Source organism: Sturnira hondurensis, unplaced genomic scaffold, assembly GCF_014824575.4.
Source record: "Sturnira hondurensis isolate 20B ecotype Veracruz unplaced genomic scaffold, ASM1482457v3 Scaffold0006413, whole genome shotgun sequence".
Classification (NCBI taxonomy): Eukaryota; Metazoa; Chordata; class Mammalia; order Chiroptera; family Phyllostomidae; genus Sturnira; species Sturnira hondurensis.
Genome location: NW_028079044.1, coordinates 58,017,502 through 58,030,692, shown reverse-complemented (window position 1 = coordinate 58,030,692; position 13,191 = coordinate 58,017,502). Strand labels below are relative to the sequence as shown.

General features: G+C 56.4%; 1 protein-coding gene across 2 annotated transcripts in view; it reads right to left on the bottom strand.

Annotated features, from left to right (window-relative positions):
• Positions 1–12,829, bottom strand: part of HPCAL1 (hippocalcin like 1) — an 82,035-nt gene extending 69,206 nt beyond the window's left edge. Inside the window, exon 1 of one of the 2 annotated variants that reach the window (XM_037048708.1) lies at positions 12,541–12,829. The gene's annotated coding sequence lies outside the window, so the exon portion shown is untranslated. The remainder of the gene's footprint in view (positions 1–12,540) is intronic. The other variant, XM_037048709.1, reaches the window with a different exon arrangement.
• Positions 12,830–13,191: the final 362 nt, after the last annotated feature.

Sequence of the window (13,191 nt, the reverse complement as noted above, 5' to 3'; positions counted from 1 at the left end):
GTTTACTGTCCGGTGCTCCCAGCTATGGGGACGGCAGGACTTCTGCCTGGATCGGTCTTAGCATAGAGCGGCATGCGGGGGAGCTATGTGAGTGAGTGAGTGAGTGAGTGACGAAGAACAGCTCTGCCTACCTGGGGATTCCCTTTCCAGGCCCAGTCTCTGATTGATCAGAGACTATTCGATGCACGGTCCCTGCCCCTGGGAGGAAGGAAAGATGAGAGCCACGTTTGGGAGCCCCGGCAGCAGTGCGCCAGGAAAAGCAGGTGGCCAAGCAGGCCCAGCAGACTTCTTGGTAGAGGCGAGCCCTGGGCAAGGCTGGGAGCTGTGAGGGTGATCTGAGGAGGGGTAGGGGACCAGATGGGCTAGCACACATCCCTCTCCCCAGAGGATGGCGCTGAGGACCACGAGGAGTTCTCTTTCCCACATTCCCCAAACCCAGGGCCCACTGTGGGGTGTGCACTGCCATCTAGGATCAGCCCCTTAGCTTGGCACAGTCATATGTGACAAGTTAGTCCCTGACAGTCTTGCAGCCCCAGTCCCCACCCTTCCCCACCCCTCTGGCCCTCAGGTCCTGACAGAGGTGACCACACCGCAGGCTGTCATCCAGGAGGCGGTTTAGGGGAGCTGCTTACTCAGTACATGCTTGGACCTCAGCCAAACTGGCTGCATCCGAACAGGTGTTTTTCATCCGAGCAGCCCGTGCCCAGGCACCCAGGCTGCTGATGCCGGTGCCGGTCCTTACATTTCCGCAGCATCTCAGGGTCTTCGGGAGGTCTGGGGGCTGCTGCACAGCAGTCCCGGAGGCAGGGTCTGCGATCTCACCTGACAGATGGGGAAACAGATGCACCAGGGACCTGCACAGAGAAGGTGATGGTGGTGCCCTGGGAAGGGGGCAGGACAGGGACAGCGCCCACCGAGGTGCCTTCTTCCTCTAGCGAGAATGGTCTGCTCCTGTCCACCAGACAGTAAGTCCGTCAGTCCAGCTTTAAGAGGAGCCCCCTCTCGTCTGCGGCTGGAGCTCACGAAGGCTGGACGTGTCTGCGCCCAGGGTGCCAGGGGCCAAGGCTGGTGTTCTTGTTCGGATTGCGGCCACCTCTGTGGGGAGAAGCCCAAGCCCAAGCCCGCCTGTCGGGTCACGATGCACACAAAGGCTGGGGTCTGCCCCCCTTCTCATGCTGCCAACATCCGGCACAGCCAGCAACCCCGCTCCGAGGCCCCGTGCACCGCCTTCAGGCTGTGAGGAGCCCGCGCGGGTCCCCACCACTCAGCAAGCCTGTGTAGCACTGCCTCCCGGCGGAGGCCTTTGCCTGTGACAAACAGCAGAAAGGAGGGAAAAGAGGGGACGTGCCTTTTGCTGGTGAACAGACTGCAGAGAAGCCCAGGGCAGGCGAAAGGGGGGATGCCCAGCACAGCACCCCCCACAGCTGGCACAGCGGACACTCCGTCTCCACGGGCCAGCGGCCACTGAAACCCAACTGGATGAAAGGAGAATGGGAAGTGCCAGGTGTTTGACAGGACCGAGTGCAAAGAGCTTTTCATTCAGCTAACCCTCTAGCGACTGCCTTTGGAAACCCTTAGCCGGGGCGGGGCCCGAGAGCAGGCAGGGAGAGGGGGTTTTCAGTGTCTAAATGTAGGAGAGGCAGCTGGGAAAGCGCTGTTCTGTCTATGGGAAAATGTCGATGGGTATGAAGACCGGGTCCAACACAACAGCTGGTGGAGAGCCCCTCCAACCAGGCCTGGGCCCGCCCGCCCCCAGGACAGTGTGGGGTGGGGGGTGGGGGTTCTGAGCCTCTGGGTAGTTGGTGGCGTCTGCCGGGCGGGGGGGGGGGTGCAGATCAGCCCTTGGCCCCTCCTTGGGTCCTGCTGTGTTGCCTCCATCACACCCACAACATAAGCTCCACTAGGCCAGGGCTCCCCACCGGCCCACTCACTGTGTACCCCGGGCCCAGAGCAGGCGTGGTGTGCTCCGTGTAACCTCCCCTGGGGGGTCACTTCCTGTGCACTAAAGAAAGCCGCAGTCCTGGCTTTATTAAAATAGTCCGTTCTGCTTGCCGGGTTGGATAGGCGTTCCCCAGATGCAGGTTAAGTGTTCCAGCAAGAAAGACGGGTTACGCTGATAATTAAGCAAACAGCAGAGGGCAAAACTATGTCACCCACCAATCTTAAGTCAACCCAAACACATGACCTTTGTTCAGGAAAATTTAACTCACACCTAGTTTCAGATATGCCCCATACAGGGAGTGTATTTTTTTCTGGGACAACTGGGAGACCCAGGTCCCCACAGGGGCACACCCAGGCTCCATGGTAACCTCCCAGCTCCCAGGGGCAGATCTACCTCCCAGCTTCCGAGAGGAATCCTGCAATAACCGGAGGCCCCGGCTCCTGAAAATAGCCATTCTGAACCCTGGAGCCACACTCATTTTTTCAAATATGGTTTCCTGGTGATGAAGATCCTGAAATAATTCACCAGATGTGTACGGAATTGCTGACAATTATATTTCTCTCTTAAGACCGTAAATACAAACGGCAAACTATAGAGATGTGATTTTTTTGGTTAAACTTCTCATCCAAGAAACCTCAAGCAATCACTGACCTAGTAGCAAAGGCGGCCCCTGGTTCTTCATATCTTATGGCGATATTATTGGCCTGGAGAGGCAGCCCAGTCCCCAGGCATCTTTCTCCTTCATTTACCCTGAAATTAATCTCTCATATTAGTCAATTTCTCTGATGGCTGGCCTCATTTTCAGCACCTTTCCACTGCTGATTCAATATCCTGGACTCAGATTAAACCTCTGAAAAATGAAGGGAATAACAGCCTAAGAAGTCTTTGGAGGGAAGTCACCACAAGTCAGGAACAGCTCTAACGAGAGCCCGGGTGACCCTGCTGGCCAGCCGCTACACAGTCCGTCAGCCCCAAGTCAGCCCCTGGCCATCCCAGGTCAGCCCAAGGCCAACCCTCGGTCAGCCCAATGGTCAACTCCAAGTGGGGAGCAGAAGCAGCCCAGCGATGGGAGACAGCCCCCTAGCCCCCCAGGGTCCCGCAACTCACTGAAGCCAAAGATGGGCAGGCTCACTCTCAGGGGGTCAGGAGGTCAGGAGGGAAGAGTAGGGGTGGGAAACGGGCGAAGTTATTTTCAGAAAGGGAGCGGAAAATCATCAGCCTGAAGGACAGACAATAAGGAGATTACGCCTGGAATCAGGCCACTGCGTGAACACTGGTGATAACAAAAGATGAAAGCAGGGGGCCGCTGGGACGAGGACATCCAACCACCTCATGAAAATACCCAAGGTAGCACTGGCTGGTGTGGCTCAGTGGATTGAGTACCAGCCTATGAACCAAAGGGTCACTGGTTTGATTCCTGGTCAGGGCACATCCCTGGGTTGTGGGCCAGGTCCCCACTTGGGGACGTGTGAGAGACAACTGTATCTCTCACTCTCTTTCTCCCTCCCTTCCCCTCTCTCTGAAAATAAATAGCCCTGGCTGGTGTGGCTCAGCAAATTGAGCATGGGCTACAAACCAAAGGGTCGCCAGTTCAATTCCCAATCAGGGCACATGCCTGGGTTGCAGGCCAGGTCCCTTGTGGGGGCTATGATAGAGGCAACCACACATTGATGTTTCTCTCCCTCTCTTTCTCCCTCCCTTCCCCTCTCTTTAAAAATAAATAAACAAGCCCTGGCTGGTGTAGCTCAGTGGATTGAGCGCGGGCCTGCAAACCAGACAATCGCGGTTCGATTCCCAGTCAGGGCACATGCCTGGGTTGCAGGCCGGTTCCTTGCAGGCTAACTACCAGCAGGGGATGCACAAAAGGCAACCATACATTGATGTTTCTCTCCCTCTCTCCTTCCCCTCTAAAGATAAATAAATAAATAAAATCTTAAAAAAAAAACAAGTATTTTAAATAAATAAATAAATAAATAAGCAAAATCTTTGAAAATAAATAAATAAATGAAATTTAAAAAGATAAAATAATAAAATACCCGAGGTTAACAAGGCATGAGCCACAAAGGCTCCTCCCAGGTCAAGAAACGAAGAAAATGCCCCAATGCAAGCACACTGAGAAAGAAGAAACACCGTCAAGGCCATATACTAACTCCGCCCCCTGCCACGTTGAAACAGGGAATTTCTCGGAAGACAGAGGACATTTTTCTTTATGTCACTGTTAATAGAGCTACTCACTATTGCATTTAGATGAGATTAGCAAATTCTAATGATGCATGATGACAATTTTCCATCAATTCAAATCATCCCAAGTACAGGACTGGCGGGTTCCGGCCAGTCTGACCGTAAAACCCTTTGTTGAGCAAACAGAGAAAGCAAACACGGCTCTCAGAGGAATGTGTTCTCAGGTTCCTTTTAAAAGCCTTTTTCCCTCCTAATTGCACAAGTCATACATACCCGATGGTGAAAATTTAGAACGTAGAAAAACACGAAAAAGCAGGAAAGAGAAACCACGATCCCATCAGAATCAACCCACATCAGGCCTTCGGTCCATTTCCTTCCCGTCCCTTTTCTCTCCGGAACAGAAGTGAAGTGAAAGTCTGTAGTTCTACACCTTGCTTCTCAGCCCCCCAGTTAGGAGAAATATTTACACCGCTTATTTTCAACTCCTTCAGCAAATACCTATCACCTACTAGCCTATCAGGACAAATGTATTCATTTCAAAGAATTCCTTGAAATCCACTAAAAAGACCACTTTGAGGTGAAATCTGGTCAGGAATTTGCACAAAGACAGATACTTTTGTCTGAAAATAATCCAATGAATACTCCCTCATTCTGCCTTTTCTCTAATTCCCACAGAGTCGAAACAAGGAAGTTCAGGCCACGGGTTTCTGAGGTCACCAGTGGCCAGACCTCCCAGAAAGAGCAGAATTGCATCATTACAGCGAGGAGCTGACGCCCTCTGCACGGATTTGGCTCGCTGGGCTGGTGTCCCCTTAAAGGGACCGTCAGCAGCTGCCACACAGAGATGGGGACCTCGAGTCTCCGAAGCCAACCCGGCCGCCAGCCTTCTTCCCAGCTGCCCCGGTGACCTGCCCCCTTTGTACCCCAAGCCCATCTTCTCGGTCTGAGAGGCCCCAGCACCAGCGCCGTTCCCAGCCCAGGAAATGATGAGAAGGTGTCGCGTGGATGGACGGGCGGATGAAACCCCCAGAGTTCACCTCCTGCACTGCAGTGCCCTCTGCCCCCGCCCCTTCCATCTCATCTGAGCTCCACGAATTTGTTGCTCAACGTTATCACTTTCTGCTGAATGAGGATGTCGGCTCTTTAACATGGCAGTTACTGAAGCGTCTGTGTTTCCTAAGAGGTTCGTTCTTTTCATTTTTCTGCAGTCCATTCAGCTGTGAAGATCCTCCCGCTGCTTTAGGTCGGATGCACCCTCGCACGCAAGTGCACCTTTTCAGACGTTTGCATTGAGTCGTTGAGTGGAGAGAATGTAAAGGTTATCTAGCCCTGAGCTCCCTGGGACGGATGAGGAACCTGAGATGTGGAGATAAAAAGCCACCCACAGTCAGTGAAAGCCGGACATCGATAACGGGACGGGGGTCAGCCCCCCAGCCCCTGCAGCCTTGCCTGCTTCCAGACCGCCCCCCTGCGGTCGTAACGCACGTGCAGCACACCCTCGACACTCAGCCAGGAGCAGAGAACAGCGCTGACGCGCTGACCTGCCCCACACATGGGCAGGTCTGCCCAGCAAGCCCCTCGGCGCAGATGTCCAGGCTCACGTAGGCAGAGCTCGGTCCTCCTGCCTGTCTTCGGGTTCTGCTCAGGCCCACAACAGATCAGGCAATGCCCCCCCCCCCAGTATTGGTAAATGTGGTCTCCGGTACTCTGTCCACTACTTCAAATGCCAATCTCTTCCTGAGACGCCTCACGAACACACCCAGAAACAACGTTTGCCAGCTGTCTGGGTGTCCCTGAGCCTGAACAAGTTGGCAGATAAAATTAACCACCACAGCTGGGATTTTCCAAGAATCTTCCAGATCATTCTCACGAGGCCACTTTCAGAGTAACATCATCCACCCATTCAGGTTTCCTCACCCGACCTGTCTTCCTGTCCTGACTCCCCTCACGACCCCCTCACAGTATGCCAGCCCCCCACCACCCCAGGCCAGTGGCAACAGCTAATTCTGCAGAAACACGGCTCTGTGGGGTGGCGGCCCACAGGGTGGGAAGCGACACAGAGACTTGGTGCTGATGCTGGTGGTGACGGCTGATGGTAGTTGGTGAGGATGAGGGTGAGGTGGTGATGATGGTGAGAATAAGGATGAAGATAAGGGTGTGGTTCTACTGGAAAGCCAGCAACTGGCCCAGGACAAGACACAGGGGGAAGGAGCTACAGGCCACAGTGAGACCTGTGCTTAGTGAGAGTCCCTTACAGAGAGAACCTGGAACTCCTTACCTGGGCTGCATCTCCCCTCCCCCCACTCCCACCAACAATGGTGAAAATCATTCCCCAAAGCATACGCATTCACCTTCCAGCTAGCTCTGAGGACGACCGGCCGGCCATGCTACTTTAGGTCAGGCGAGAGCACATCACCAAGAATATCTGCCAATAAAAGCAAGTTCTTTGTCCCGTCTTCAGACAGAGGGAGCAAGAGCGTGCTCCCGAGAATAAGGAGGGGTCGAACACGCCAAAGGCTGCTGGGCCTTCGCATCTGCCTGAGGCCTGTTTCCACCTTCACCTACTGGGCAGAGGGAACACCAAGAAGACAGAAGACAGAGCAGCGGCCACGTTTTGTCCCCCACCCCTGGACGCAGGCTGCCCTGGCTGCGTCACCAAGCCTGGGATGGGCACTGCCTGACGGAAGGATTTTTAATAAAGTCTGGCTCCTGCCACTGCCACCCCACGCTTTGTTGAGGGGAGAGGGAGACAGGGAGACAGGGAGCGTGAGCGGGAGCGAGCCTGCAGTCCTGCCCGCCCACGGCCAGCCGCGGCTCTTCTGGACACCCCACGCTCGCTCTGCCAGGAGCGACTCTCCAGCCACACACATAAACACAGAAAACGGTACAATGGTGAAAATGACTTTTTTAAACCCCAGCGATGGATTTTGAGAGGTTCTCACTTCCCTCCAAACATGAATTACAGAGCAGCAAAGAGAAAGGATGGGAGGCTCAGGGAGGAGTGGGGAGCTGTGGTCAATTCCATTTTCTGGAAACGTCTGTCGAAGGCACAGGAAGGAAGCTGAGACCTGAGCGTTTTGCCGCCGGGAGCGGGGTGCCTCTGCGATCCCACACTGCTCTGCAGACCCGGAATCCTGCCGACCTTCCCGGGAGTCCTGGCGGCCCGCTGGCACACACATCCAAATTTGATAAACACCTTCTAAGTGCTTGGGGAGGGTGGGGGGATGAGGGGTCTGGGCCTCCTTATTCTGTGCTCCCCCATGTTCAGGGTCACTGCAGCTTCGTCAAGGATCCCGAGAGATGCTTTTTGGAAGATGTGAGCTGTGACAGCCCAAACCAGCAGCTCCCAGACTCCAGGTGGTGCCCCTCCCTGGCTCACTTCCAGGGCCTTCGCACACACATTCACAGACTCTCACATCAGATGCCTTGCTACTACAGTCTGGGTCAAAATAGGCCTAAAATTCCCTGAGTTTGAAAAGAAATACTTAAGAACAGAGGACACGCTGCCCCCCTCCCCGCAAAAAAAAAAATCAAAACATTTAAATAACCAACAGCAGCCACCACCGCGTGAGCAGCTGTGTGAGCAGCTGTGTGAGCAGCCAGATACGGCTGGACACGCTGCCTCCAACCTCAAGTGAGGGACCGAGACAGGTCCAGAACCAACCCTCTGTGCAGGGGCCACAGAGGCGCCTGCCTTTCTTCTCCCCCCGCCAGACTTCTTCGTCTGGCCTCCTCCCAGACACCCGCACCAGTCCTGGGTGTCAGCGTGGGGACAGCCTTCCAGGAGGCCCTGGCCCCAGCGGGGAGCGGGCCTCCTCCCCACCCCCCTGCAGCACCTGCGGGGCTGGCGGGACCAGCCCCACCTGAGGCAGTGGGGAGGCCAGGGCCCAGCTTCCCAAGGAAAAGGTCCACAGCCGCTCTGCTTATCGAGGAAGAGAATGGACTAGGGGCAGGGGGCAGCGGGGCTGTTGCGTGAGACGACAAAACCTATTCAAACACTGACCACACAACAGCATGACTGCAGCGAAGGCTTCGCTCCTGGAAGAGGAGGCGCAGGGGCAGGCCAGGGCAAGAGAGGACGGGCCCATTCGATGGCGGCAGGAAAAGGGGCAAGAGCACAGAAACACTCCTGAGAGCTCAGGCTGAGGCCAGCGAGCGAGTAGATGGGATTCGCCCAGCATTGCGGGTTGCAGAAGGGTCTCGGAACTGGGGGCCACTTCAGGGCTCTGCTCTGATGTGTCCTGGGGGACTGTGCTGGGGATGAGCGTGGGGACAGCTCTGCATTGCTCACCCAAGCCCTCAGCACCGAGCCTGACACAGGGACACCTCCCTTGCCCCAGGGCACACAGAGCAACGGAAGACTCTGGCTAGGGCAGCAGGGTGTGGAGGCTGCGGGGAGGACTCCCTGGCGGGGAGCCCTGCACCCCAAAGCCTTCCTCCTGTCTTCAGGATCAGAGTCAACATTGAACAACCCTGGGTGTTCTCAGCCAAGGGTCGGAGACCCAGCTCTCACTCCTCAGGCTTCTCGTCCAGTGAGGCAGGAGGGCTGATGCTCCCCCCTCGCCCCCCCCCCCGCCCCCGCCACCCCGGGCCCAGTCTCCAGGCTTCCTGCCTCCCTGGGCTGCACCTCGGAGTGAGTGCTCAAAGAAACACACCAGGAAAAACAGCCCTGGTTCGCAAGCATGGCAGTACACTTGGCTCATAAAGGGACATGAAAAGCACCCCAAGAAGCACCCCTTTGCTGCCCCGATGTCGGCAGGGAAGAGCTGCGACAGGAAGAGAGCTGGCAATCTCTTGGAAGGTGTCTAGTTAGCCCTGCCTCATAAGTGCAGAAATAAGAAGCTCTGCCTCAGAAATTCAATTACACTTGAAAAGACAAAGCCAAGGTAGGGCTCTCGTAAAGGATTTACTGTGCTTTTCAGATGATTAAAAAAAAAATTCCTTAGACTTACACCAGTGCTAAAGAAATGGTCCACCTGCCAAACAGTATCGATTACCCAGTTACATTAAACCCACTGCCATTAGCTTCCAACCTGTTTTTATGCTATTGTTTTGGTGGAAAGTGATTTGAAAGAAACCATTTTCCCCAAGGGGCAAGCGGCACTGAGAGAACCCCTAAGCCTGCTCCATGGTCCCCATTATACAATGGGGAACTCAACCCAAAGGGCCACACGAAGGGGCAGCCTTACACGTGGATGTGAAAACCCTAAAGAAACCCAGGGAGAGGGGGGTGAGCAGTGAATCCCAGGCAGAGCACAGTTAGCGTCTCCAGTGCCCTCCTTCCCCAAGCGCAATGACATCACGCGCTACAAACTAGCAAATGACACATAATCCTCCATCAAGTCTGGGCTGGCAGCTCATAAATTGGTAGCATTACCCAGCAACAAACAAGTGTGATTTAGGACCGGCTGGAATGCTAAGTTCTAATACAAACCCGATCCTTATCTCAATAACATGTCAGCTGCCAAGTGGCTTACTCTTCGGTGCCAAATAAACTCTGAGGCTTCTTATAAGTATCCTGGATTATCACTGGTTCATAAATGGGTGCTGTAAGTTTGGCACTCTATCACTTAGAAATGGCAAGACGAGGTCTCAGAGTAAGTGTTGGGGAAGGACCACAGCAGTAATGCGGAGACAGGCTGCCCGGATGGATGCCAGGCACTCCATACGGTATTTCCTGTGAACGGCAACCCTCGGAGCTGCGCGTGTGAGGCCCAGGAGGCAGGGGGTGCAGCCCGGGGAGATAGCAGCACTGCTTCACCTGGATGAACTGCACAGTAGCACCAGGTAGGAATGCACCCAGGTGTGTGTGGGGGTGGGAGGGAGGCCACTCCTGGTCCCTCCCGAGCTCCCATTTGGCACAGCCCTGTGGCCAGAAGAAGACATTAGACAAATTCTGCAGCGATCCGTCCAAGCCGTTACTTCTCTTAAGAGTCTCTCCCTAGGAGGGACTATTGGGAATGAATGGATCGTGGGCTACAGTTTGGGCAAACCTCTGTTTCTCAAGTTGAATGACCTTCCGGGCATCCGATTCCCGACACCAAGTCTCCCAAATCACTGCCTGCCACACGCTGACATCTGTCCCCCACCTTATAGAAAGCGTAAAGTGGAACGCCAAGGGGGCAGGCAGGGCTAGAGCCCAGCCTCACCTCCCATGGTGAGCGGGAGGCACAGCCCCTGGGCACTCTCTCTGGCACATTATTCAATAAAACCCCAAGAGCTCAGTGATTACAGGCCCTTTCAAAAGCGAAACAAAAAATAGAGCTATAGGGCCAAAACACTGCTTTGCTGGAGACCAAGGGCTGGCCTTGGTCAGCCAGGGGGAAAATAACCCAGCTCTTGGTCCCTCTTCTAAGAAAGCCAGATTTTTAAAAAGATGTACTGTGGAATATGATTATGGGGAAGAGAGCAGGATCCAAAAGCCCCTTCTCTTCCAGGATATAAAATCATTTTACGAAACAGGCTGCATCCTAAGTGTGCCCCTGGCACCAAGAAGGGTGAAAACTTTGCTTATTCGCTTCCTCCCACCTCGCCATCACGGCTGAGATCCTGGTGGAAAACAAACCACAGGAACCAAACCAGAGCTTTCTGGGGCTGTGCCATGAAAGCTTGCCGCACATTCTGGCTTCCCTGAGAGCACCAGTGGAGCACCGGCCTCTGGGAAACGCAGCGGGGAGCCGGAGGCAGCCCTGTCCCGCTCCCCTCAGCCCTGCCCAGCCAACCCAGCCCCATTACAAGAGCCTCCTGCGTGGTAAGGTTGGCTGCTCCCTTGGGGAGAGGTTATTGGTTGTTCAGACTGGGCAGGGTCCTGAGGAGAAGAAACCGGGGAGCGGGAGGGAAGGAGTCAGTGGCCCTGGCAGAAGGTGGCTGCCAGATGGCCTGGCAAGGTCTGAGCAAGCCTTTGGCTCTGTTGGCAGAGCTCTCCCCGAGAGCGCATGGTGTCTCGGTTAGGGCAGTGGGTGCGCTCACTGTACGGTGCAATGTTACCAGCAGCAGGTTTCCAAACCAAATGTTTTTAAAACTAAGGTGTGGCACTAGGGATGCAGAACCCCGCACGGGCCTTCCGCCTCTTGCGTGAGCCTGACCAAAGGGAGTGGGCTCCGGGGAGGCCCAGGGCAGGACTCGGCAGCGTACTGGCAAGCACTCTCCTCCAGGGGGAACCAGGCCCAGCCAGGATGCGCCGAGAGCCCGAGATCCGGCCCTGCCCGGAGCGCCACTTTCATGCCATGGCTGTCAGATTCCACAAGCTGCACGCACTAGGCACTTGTTGAACGAAAGGGCTCCGCACCCTCGCAGCCGCTGCTTGGCCAGAAGCAGAGCCCCTGCTCGGCGCCGGAGCCTTCGTGGCTGGAGACTGGCCGAGCGCCGCGCTGAGCGCTCCTGCACACCCGAGGCGGCTCTGTCGGGAGGTGCGACCAGCAGGAGGAGGCGGCGCCTACCTGCTGAAACTTTCTCGAATCTTGGTGCTTCGCGGTTAAGTTAAGGCCACGAGAGAGGCGCAAAACACGAGCAGAAGGGGAAATGTAAGAGCCCCACCCACAATAAAGAAGAGAAAATATTTTGTTTTAAAAAGAGAGCCCAATGAACGTAGCATCATCTACTATGCACTAGATCTATCTTGAGTACGTTCTCATTTTAACTGTCACGAAAGACCCCGAGGGAGGAACTGTCCCCATTTGGTTGAGAAGCAATTTGCAACCCAGAAAGATGGGGTGTGGTGGGGTGTCTGACCCAAGTCACAGTGCAGGTCCCCGATACACCAGAGTTCCTAACTCGGGAACAGGGCTCTGTCCGCAGCCCCTCCGCCAGGGAAAAAGGAAGCGGATGGCCGACATGCACCCTCCCCTGGTCAGAGCGCAAAGATGACCCACGTGGACCGTGTGGATCTGCCTCCTGGCAGGGCTAATACGAGCTGACTCCGAGGCCCGCGCCAACCCCTGGGGATCCCAGCTGTCTCCGCGGGCTCTGGAGCTCCGCACTGCACGGGCCAGCGGGGACAGGGCTCAGAGCATCGAGCTGGATCGCCCACGTCCACCCCACCACTCCGCCCCACGCAGAGCCGCTCGCACTGCACACCCGCCCGGTACCAGTCCCCACCAGCAACTGTCCCTGACACACAATTCCACAAACGTAGCCCAAAATGTGCACACACAGATCCGCATGAGGACAAGCCATTCCGGGGATACACTAGCGTCCTGTTACCCACAACTCCACCACACAGAGAAACACAGTCACCCCCCCAACACACACACACACACACACACACACACACAAACACACACACACGCACCGTGTACGCGCGCATACGCACACACACTGAGAAAGCCCGGTCACAGTGGACGCCAGGGCACACGCCCGCACTCCCGCAGCCCCGCAGCCCCGCAGCCCCGCAGCCCCGCAGCCCGCCCCTTCCCTACCTGATCCAGCGCAGGACGCAGTCCGCTGGCTTCCCGATCCCCAAGTTCGGCGCCGCCTCGCTGAGGCAGGCGCTGGCCGCTGCCTAGGATGAGTGCGCCGAGACCGGGAAGGGTGGCTAGGAGCGCCCGCCTCCTTGCGCCCGCAGCAGCTGCACCGGCCCTGCGTTCATCGCCGTCCAGAAAAACAAAAGGAAGCCGTCAGCGAGGGAGGGAGCGAGCCCCGTCCGCCCGTCCGCCGCCTGCAGACGCAGAGGCCCGTCTGCCCGCCCCGGGAAGGAAGGGACGCGAAGGCGGGGCCCGGAGGGGGCCGGGGGCGGGGCCCGTGGCCCGGGGAGGGTGCTCAAGTTTCCTGTGGACCTGCCCCCGCCTCAACCACGCCCCCATACCAGCCCCTCCCAGGCCCTCGCTTCGGCCACGCCCCAGCTGGTCCCTGGGCGCCGGACCCCTGCACCTTTCCACAATAGCCCCTAGCTCTTTTAGGCGCATTCTCGGCGGAGCCGCAGCCCAACCCAGTCCGAGCCCCGCCCGCATTTCGGGTGAGGGGAGTCCTGCTTCCGCCTCCCAAACCTTTGGCCTCTGGCCCGCGGGTGTGGGAGAAGCCGGGAGGCGGCGCCCAAGAAGAGCCGGCCCTGCGCCAGCTCTCCCGCCTCC